Source organism: Amphiura filiformis, chromosome 17, assembly GCF_039555335.1.
Source record: "Amphiura filiformis chromosome 17, Afil_fr2py, whole genome shotgun sequence".
NCBI lineage: Eukaryota > Metazoa > Echinodermata > Ophiuroidea > Amphilepidida > Amphiuridae > Amphiura > Amphiura filiformis.
In genome coordinates, this window is record NC_092644.1 from 20756124 (window position 1) to 20766315 (window position 10192).

A 10192-nucleotide genomic window follows, 5' to 3' on the forward strand; every position below is an offset into this window, starting at 1 on the left:
GGCAGTGAGTTCCAATGATGAATTGCACTATTAAAGAAAGTGAGGCTATTTTGGCCCTTGGAGTGGGGAACCTTAAAGTTGAATGGACTACCCCTGGTACTGTAATTATGAAGAGATGATACTCTAGTAAAATGCATTTTCATATATTCAGGACAACAGTTATGGAAATTTTTTTAAACATGACTAAGTTTTAATTGAACTACTCTGTCTTGACTTGATAGCATACCCACCATATCCAATTCTTTCTGCCCAATATGAGTACGTGGCCCCACATCCAAAATAAAACGAACGATCTTGCTTTGCATAATTTGTAATTTGTTTTTGTAGTTTTTAGATAACCCTGTATACCATGAAGAACATGCATAATCGAAATGACAAAGAATTAAAGCTGAACACAGTGTCTTGCGTGTTTTCATGCATAAAAAATCTGCATGTCTGTACAAGAATTTGAGTCTCCCGCTTGCTTTTTTGATAATATTAGAAGCAATCGATTTACCGGAAAGAGTATTATCGAGGGTGACCCTTAAATATTTCACAGACAGAGAGGTAATAATTAGCTCCCCATTGCAAGCAACAGTAAAACTATCAACTGAATTTAGCTTCCTTTTCGTACCAAATAAGATGGCCTCAGTTTTACGAAGATGAAGGGAGAGCTTATTATCTATCATCCATTGCCTGCAAGAGTCTAATTCGAGACTCAGTTTATCAGCGATCTTTTGGGGATCTTTATCAGAAACAAGCAAGACACTGTCATCAGCGTATAAAAGTGATTTGCAGTCGACACTGTTGACCATGTCATTCACATAGCAGAGAAAGAGGAGTGGACCAAGGATACTGCCTTGCGGAACTCCACAGGAAATATCAAGTGGGGCAGAATCAACCTGGTTAACATTGATGATTTGCCTCCTACCAGTTAAATAAGATTTAAACCACTCAACCGAGGACACTCCCAAGGCCTCTAATTTTTTCAAAAGAATGACATGGTCAACAGTGTCGAAAGCCTTTTGCAGATCAATCAAAACCATACCAGTAAAATTGTTAGAAGCGGTCTGACTATGAATATAGTCAGTAAGGTGAGTCAAACATGTGTCCGTTGAGAAAAGCCCCCTAAATCCAGACTGGAAGCTGTAAAGGATGTTATTCTTTGTTAAGTAGTTCTCAAGCTGGACATAGACGGCCCTCTCAAGGATCTTGGAAGTGACACTAAGAATGCTCACAGGACGATAGTTACCAACTTCTGTTCTTACATTTTTCTTAAAAAGTGGTTTAACACGAGCCATTTTAAAATCGGTTGGAACTGAACTTGAACTGATAGATAAATTGATAATGTGCGTTAAATGATCTTTGATGACTAAGGCTCCATTCCTAAGAAATCTTGCTGGGATACCATCGAGCCCAGTACTTTTAGATGTGTTCAATGAACAGAGTTCTTTAAAAACAAAATCAGAAGTGATAGATGAGAGTCTAAAACTGTTTGGTTTCACATCCTTTTCTTTATAAAATTTTTTAAAAACTTCAGATTCAGTCGAAAAAAGACCTTTCGGTGGTGGGAGATCTTTCACTAGGTTGCCAGCAACAGTAGTGTAAAAATCATTAAAACAATTGGCGACTTTTTTAGAATTAAAACACTTCTCACCATTCACAGTTAAAACAATTTGAGAATGATCTTTACCTTTGGAGCTGTAGCCAAGATATTTAAATTGTTTCCAAAGACCTTTAGGATTGTTTTTGTTTTCTTCAATTTTGTTAGAAAAATATGAAGCTTTTGCCTTCTTAATATCCCGTCGAATTTGATTTCTGATTTTACAGAATTTTGTGTAAACCTCAGGATTGTTATCATGTTTAAAATTGTGCAAAAGCTTATCTCTTGTACGGATGTTATCCAAGATGTCATTATTCATCCATGGTTCGGTTTTATTTTTTATTCGAACCTCTTTGACAGGAGCTATTTTGTCAATAACACTCAACAAGTTCATTTTAAAATACATTCCAAGCAGAATCCACATCACTGCAATAAACATGTGACCAGTCAGTATCAGTCAGTGCAACCAGCAGATCGCATTGGCGATCTATGTGCAAAAGAAAATATAACCATGCCCAGTTTTATTGCTCTATCTATTGCAGGGAAATAATTAGAAGAGATTTCCGAGAGGCTTCTTTGCACGTATTTCAATGGGAAGCGTAATGGTGGTGTGCCCCCTTACTGTGTGAATTTCATTACACTCGCTAGCGTTCGATTAAAGCTGCTTCAACGCGTTGACGTCACTGCCACATCGGGGTGAAAAATGGTATAGGTAATAGATGACTATGAAAACTCAAACTTGTCCCCCGATAAAGGTTGGCAATTAAAGCAGCGTCGATTTAGCAAACTTTGCCTGTTTAATGAGAGTACAACCGCCGCCCGATCTGTGAAGGTTTCCGCATACCGAATTAGCCTATTTAATGGTCTTTAGGCCCTATGATTTATTTTTCGAAAAGAAAGCCTAATCCTGGAGCCTAATCAATTGAGAAGGGAATGGATTTTGTCACAATAATATCAAAATTAATACTTGTCGTTTATAACAAGAAGGAATGCATCACGATTTTTTGATATCCAGCTATAGTATTTTAATTGATTTACACTGAACATGAAGCTATAATATCTCTACTATATAGCTTCATGCACTGAACATTTGCAGACCGGACATCTCCATGTAGCGAGCACCACATTAGATTGTGTTTACAAGAAATAATAAGCGCCACCTCCACGAAATTTACTATATGCCAGCAACTTTGATGATAAAATATTATCTACAACCTCACACATGTTTTTCAAGACCTCTCTTTTATCTATTGACCTCAAAGAAAGGGTTAGAATTATTATAATTGTGTATTATAATAGAATCCCTGACCTGATGCAACGCATTATTAATGAGTCGCTGAGGGACTAGAAATCTTTTATGGTTGAATGAACAGCGTATGACCACTACACAGGTCAATGGCCTTATTGTGATCTGGCGGGTTTTTTTTAAAGCACGGTCCCTGAGCACATCATGATGCTTGGGCATATTTCCAGACAAGGAACAATAGGGACAAATTGCCTGGCAATGACGTCACATATAATCCCAGTCTATAGTGTGATCAGAACATTATAGGCAGGTGATCAATGATCATTATAGTACGATCAGTACGAAAAGTCCAATGCGATTTTTAATATATTTTCAAAAATTAAAAGAACCCCTTTTTAGCGGGAATTTTTGTAAGTTACACAGCTGAAGTTGTGAAATGGTTGAAATACTACAATATTACGGCATAAACAAGAATTTGCTTGTTTGGTCTTCATTCCTATAGCCACATCCCTTAAACATCAATTTTTAAAAAGTTAAAGTGAAAATAAAGAATATAATATGTAATATAAATTGTTTCACAAATTGCAGTGATTTTTGTCAATATGTTTAGACACACTTTGAAAAATGGTCAAATTAGAAATTTAAATGTGACCAAAAGGAAAAAAACATATTAAGAGCAGGGGTTATGATTTGGAAATTGATTTACAAGTTTATAATATTTATACCGGTAATTTCATATTTAGTGTAAACTGAAAAGTAGTTGTGTTACTGATATGCTATGTACCGACAAGTTCCAAACACGTCTTTGGCAAAATGTTAGAGGTCTACTGCCCTCTAACCACAGCTGCAAAGTTTATTGATCTCATATGACATAATAAAACAACTGCATAGTGTGGAGTCAATGAGCCTTTCAATAATTTAAGAAATAGTTCTATTAATAAAATGACACTTGAAATGCAATGTCAAGAGCATTAGTTATCATAATTTGGGAGTGTAAACTGTCTGTAAAACAGTTAGGGTATATCCTACTAAGAAACCGATTTATATAGCACAATCACTGCACAAGTTGCTGCTGAAAAGTGGCCCAAGACACACCATATAAATCAGTAAGCATTATTCAGGAATGCATGCAGATCTATTACAGGCGCGAACACTAATCAGCCTACTGTTACATTTTTGTGATCCTTAGACCACAGATAAACAATTTGCCCTGTTTTTTTAGTGAGTTTGGAGCATGTTTAATATTTGCCCCCTATATGAGCATGTAGGGGTTTGGGGATCCTCTTTAGGGTCACGGAGTTCCAATATAGCTTCGCAGACAAGTTGTTTGAAATCAGCATACCCGAATTAACCAGAATAATTTGGTTGCCAGCTATTACCCGAACTTGCCGCTTGATCCTTTTAAAAATAAGCACATATTTCCAAAATAGAACCAGTCTATATCTCGAAACTGTTAAATCACGGCGGAACAATATCGCCATGCCGTGCTGCTAAACAACTTGATTCGCCCTTCTATTATGGCAATTTCTGACACGAAGATATAGGGATAATGATGCTGTGACATGCTCCTGAACTTGAAGTCTTGTGGGTCGAAAACCTGATGGTTAACACTAAAACCGGAATCTCTATCCAAGATTGATGCCGCCAAAAATCCTACCATTAAGGGTTAGGAGGGGATTTAATGTCCCGGATGTTGAATGGACCGATCCAACCCGTAAACCATCAGGTGCATGCAACTATATTGAATATGTCACTTCTACTTTGTTGGACTTGATCGGTGATTTCAGGCTGTATCAGCTTGCTCGAGATGTCTACGACGCGCATCAGACTTATAAGTTCACTGCGTTATGAACATCCTGCAGATGCTGCTTGTGACTAATCCTGATTCTTTCCCGATAATAAACACTTATTCTCACATGTATAATAACCATCGCAGCATGCAGGATCAGCTCCCCGCGGCCCAAGCTTCGTACGAATAGACAGTGACAATAAGCAGTAAGTTCTTTGTCCAGGTGAATTTTAATGCTAGCTCTATTTTTGTCTACCAAAACAGAAAACTGGACACTTCGGGGCTCGAACCAGTGGGACAGTGGAGTAACGACGGGGGTAGGGGGGGGCAGAGGGGGAAGAGGGGCATGTGCCCTGGGTGCCACCCTTAGGGGGTGCCGAATTGACCAATTCAGCATCGATTCTGCGCCCCCTCCTAGCGATTAAAGTTAAATTTTTCGCGCGCATTTTAGCACAAAATCATTTGAAAGATCAATAATTTAAGACCGATATTCTGCATGCATCCTTGGCCCTGGGCGCCACAACCGCTAACTACGCCACTGCTAACGGAACTACTCAGTGCTTACGGAATACAACTAACTCTATTCCAAATAAAATGGGAAAATGAGGGCAGTATATACCACAACCAATGCCAAAATAAGGAGCAGAATTTACTCAAGTTTATTGATCTCGTATCATTATCACAATACACAACTGCATCTAGTGTGTAGTTAATGAACCCCTCGGAAATTTCACATGATAAATTTGAAACAAGTTTTAACAGACCTTTTTCCCAATGACCTTTATGTGTACCAAATACGATACAACATAATAGAAGCGTTGCGCTAGCCATTACTGGGGTTGCACGACTTGAGCCTTTTTAGTCGACTAGCAGTAGTCAGCACTAGTCGGGACTAGTCGTTTACTGGGGTTGCACGACTTAAACCTTTTTAGTCGACTAGTCAGCACCAAATAGTCGGGACTATTACTGGGGTTGCACGACTTTTTAGTAGTTTTTTTTTTAGTAGTCGACTATCATGACTAGCAGTAGTCAGCACCTAATACTATAGTCGGGACTAGTCGACTATTGACAACTATTTCATTATGCACAAATCAATACGTGTATAAGGCAATGTTTAACATGAATATCGCAGGTAATACATTGTCCAGACACAAGGTATTGTAAATTGTAATCACACTTCCATTTTCAATTTCAGCAAAAGATGTCAAATGATAAGTTTGTGTAAAATATAGTTGTCTTATTTACAGAGTGTATCAAAATAAAGTAAACAGTTTGAAAAATGCCATTAGGTTAAAACGTATTAGGTATTTGGTAAAAATGCTTTTGTTGATAACTGAATCAACATCTTGTCCTCTCACAACTGCATGTAAAATCACTGGCATGTGACCATTTATAAGGACTCAGTGGCTTAGTCTTCCACATGAACACCCGGACATGGACACCATTCCTCTGTATACAGATTTCAGCTCTTCTCAACATGGTATTCACACCACGTCTTACCCGCGATGTCTTATGAGAGGTATGTCCTGCCTGAGGATGTCAACTTGTGCAATGTGTCTCTAGAGTTCATCGAGGTATGCAGCAGGACTTGCGAAAACCTTTGATTTCAGATAACCCCACAAGAAGAAATCCAGGGGTGTAAGATCAGGAGATCTCGGCCATTCCACTTGGTTCTTCAAATACAAGATTGCCAAACAATTCTAGAATAACTTGGGAGTTCTGTCACTTACTGTAATGAAAGTGGTCAAAGATGTGATTTTCATGTTATTTTAAAATCCCATTCAGTTATCCCAGTGCAAGTGTAAAAAAATTAAATTGTGTATAAATAGCTATAAATTGCTTAAAAGTGAATGAAAAATTTGGCATAAAACAAAGAAAACAGCAGTATTGACGAAGTTGGAACCCCCCCTCATTCAAATACATGTAATACATGTAGCTAAATTACACTAAGGCCTATTCATGTAAATGCCTTATTTTGTCTTAAATAGACAGCTTTCGGCTGAACCACTAGCAGTCTATGTTAGCAAATCTATGGCAATGACAAAGGTACCAAAATCTGAATGTTGATCATTTTTACGATCGTCTGGATGTGCAAATCACTGAATGGGCCTTTAATGACTTCGCCATGTTCGCGCAACTGCATTTCATTCGGCTCACAAAAATAGCATCCGAGTCTTTATTGATGGTCGCACGCCAGTGATTTTACAGTTGTGGGAGGACAAGTTGATCAACTAAAATCTATCAACTAATGCATTTTGACCAAATTTTGACCTAGCTCATACTCTTTAAATTTATAGTGGCATTTTCCAAACTGTATACTTTATTTTGATACACCCTGTATATATATCTTGAGGACACAATAGATAGTCGTCATTGGTCGACTATTACCATATCACATGACAACTCGCGACTATCGCTAATCGTGACTACATACATGGCTACAACTATTGGCGACTTTGTCGTGCAACACATAGAGCCATAATACAGGGCCGGATCCAGGATTGTCAATTAGGGAGCGAACAGGCTGGAACTGGCCGAAATTGGGCTGATTGGCATGATTTTACTTGATTAAAGCATAAAATTCACAGGTATTTTAGAGGGGGCGTGCGCCAGATTTTCTCATTATGTGGATACGACCGCAGTGCACGTAACATTGATCTTGTGTGCAGATTTCATTCATGCACTTTGCAGTATTGTCATGCAACAGTGATATGTATACGTGCAGATATGATGGATGACCTGGATACCGGTCCCAGCAAAGTATTCTAGTGGTCCCAGTGCTGATTAACCAATCACTAGGATCCACAACATGTTCATCTATCAGGGCACAGTTCTTTAACCCAATAAATTTGTACATTTATTGAATGACCTTTGAAAATGTAGGTACAAAAACTCATACTCTGCAACTTGAGGTCAAATTTTGCACTATGATTGTTTGATTGAGGTTATTGAACTATGCCATTGAGATAAAGCCATTGTAGTCCACAGCGAATGACGTCTGAGGAAAAAGTAATTTTTATGCTCAAGTAAGACTGCCCGTTTATGGTATCAAATGCTATGTTTGTAGCGAGCAGAAACAAATCTTGAGCTTTTTTTTAAGTTGTCACAAAAAAATTGGGGTAAAAAAAGTGTATTTTTGTGATTTTCTCAAAAACTCGATATTTTTGAACAAATCTGACGTCACCATGGGATTCCTTGACTCATTTCCTTTCCAAAAATGTATAGTTTTATATACTTTGGACATACAATTAAAAAATAATGATGCTCGAAAAGGTCCATGTTCTCTCCCATTTGTAGAATGAACTTTTGCAAAACATCAAGGTGTTATTTTTCAATAATATATTGATTTAGACAATGAAAATGTTGTGGCTGCTTCGACCAACAATACCTCGTCTACCCTTAAGGTCATGTCTCCCATAGGGGGTGTACGGATTTCAACTGGAATAGCCCAATAGAACTTAGCCACATCTCTCTCATTTCACATCTAGGGACCAAATAATACCAGTTTTTCTATTATTGGAATTCAACAACAATGAAAATCCATGTCCTTGTACCTGAAAGGAGCTGAAAGGGATCACGTCATTCATATCTAAGGTTCATAAATTTCTCATGATTAGGCCTAGGGCCTGCAATCTGACATAGGGGTCGTGTATATTGCACGTACGCCACTCTCTCCAAAATGCATTCTACCAGAAATGAACTTCCTAGCTACGATACAAGATTGCATACCTCTAAACCAGATAATACAAATACTACATGGTTACGGGGAAATAGGGCAAACTTAAACTAGTAGTACTAGTGTTGTAGCCAAGGGAGGAAGCTGCGCCTCCACCGTGTCCACCCTATGGACATGCTGGTTGCGCGATATTATATTTTAAAGACATATTGTCAACTATTTCTCCCCTTGAAAAACTGCAAGAACACTAGAATAAGAATAAGCCTGCATAAAATATGTCACATTCATCATTCATAATCGCATCACAAAGCCTACAAACAATACATTCTGTATAGAACAGTATTATTTGAAAATTTTACTGTCCGCCATCATTTAATAACAAACTTCATTACAAAGATATAAAACTTGATAGGTTCCGAACACCTGTCCCCAATCTGAAGTTGTGCTGTTTGCCACACCCATAAACAGTGCAAGCACATGCACACAAAAACAGCCATACAAACACAACACACCCCTACACACAACCCACACAAATTTGCAAGAAATATTAGCGTCATCTTATGAAATCCCAACACAACTTGTACAATAAATTAATAGAACACACATATTTGCCAAATTGCGAAATACAACTTAGTGTTTGCATCATTTTATTTTTTAACAATTATGAAATACTTATATACAAGTTCATTCTGTACATGCAATAAAAAAATCTAAAAATAAGTTTCCAATGAAATGTACTGATGCATTCTTGTTTATGCTGACATTGTTCAAGGTCGTTTCCTGTTCAATCTAGTCAATTTATTTCAATTTCAATTTTTAAGTCTTTTTCTCTTAATTTCAATGCCCCCCCCCCCCCCCAAAAAAAATAAATCAGACAAGACTATTCCTGTTTGGGAACAAATCTCCAGATCAGGACTATCGAATTTTAGGACTTAGTTGCTTTCAAAATTTCAAAAAGTCTCTAAGTGTGTATGCTGAATTCTGAAAAACATGAGCCTTGTGGTCGGGTTTTTTTTTGGGGGGCATTAATATTCGTCTAGGCTGTGTCTTATCTGCAATCATTTTTGTAATTTCTGTAAAAATGTTAGCAATAAATAAAATACTCAATCTAAATATTGAAAGATTCCAATTGTTCGAGGACAAAATACACTCAAATTTATTAGACTTGACACAGAGGTTAAAATTAGTCAGGGTGCAGAATGCAGATGACACCACCAATTTATACACAGGACGTCAGATCTATACTTTTAGAAACTAATCGCGAAATTAATCTTTTTTTGAAAGTTTCTGGCCTTAAATTAAATATGTCAAAAACTGAAGATCATCTTGTTGAAGGATGACCCAATTCAAACAGAAACGGGTGCAAAATAAAGTGGGCATCTGGACCAGTCAAATCCCTAATACAAAAGCTGAATTGAGAATCAAAGCTAGATAAATCAAGAAGGTTGCTCGCTCCCCGGGCTCGCTCTCTGTGTGGATGGAGGAAAAGAGATTTGACATTATGGTACGTCAGTTGTAATAAAATCACTGGCTTTATTGAAACTATATACCACTGTATACTGTTTCAGTCCAAAATTAACCAAACTTTGGCACATTTTGACTCCGCGTACGCTTGTAACCGTAAAATATAAATTTTGGCCGGTATGGCAGTGAGTGGTTGGTGGGCGCCACCTTGAGGGGGGGGGGCAATTCTGCATCGATTCCCGGGCATCGATTTATATGCTCCCCTCCAAGCGATAGCACAAATACTCATTTGAAAGATCAATTTAAGACCGAAATTCACTGAACTTCATTATAAGTAGAAAACCATTACTGACACTGCTTATTAAGGTAGTTAGTATTCTCTGTTAGCAAGATTGTAAAGGTTCTCCCACGTCATATCCATTGACAAGTAAGCAC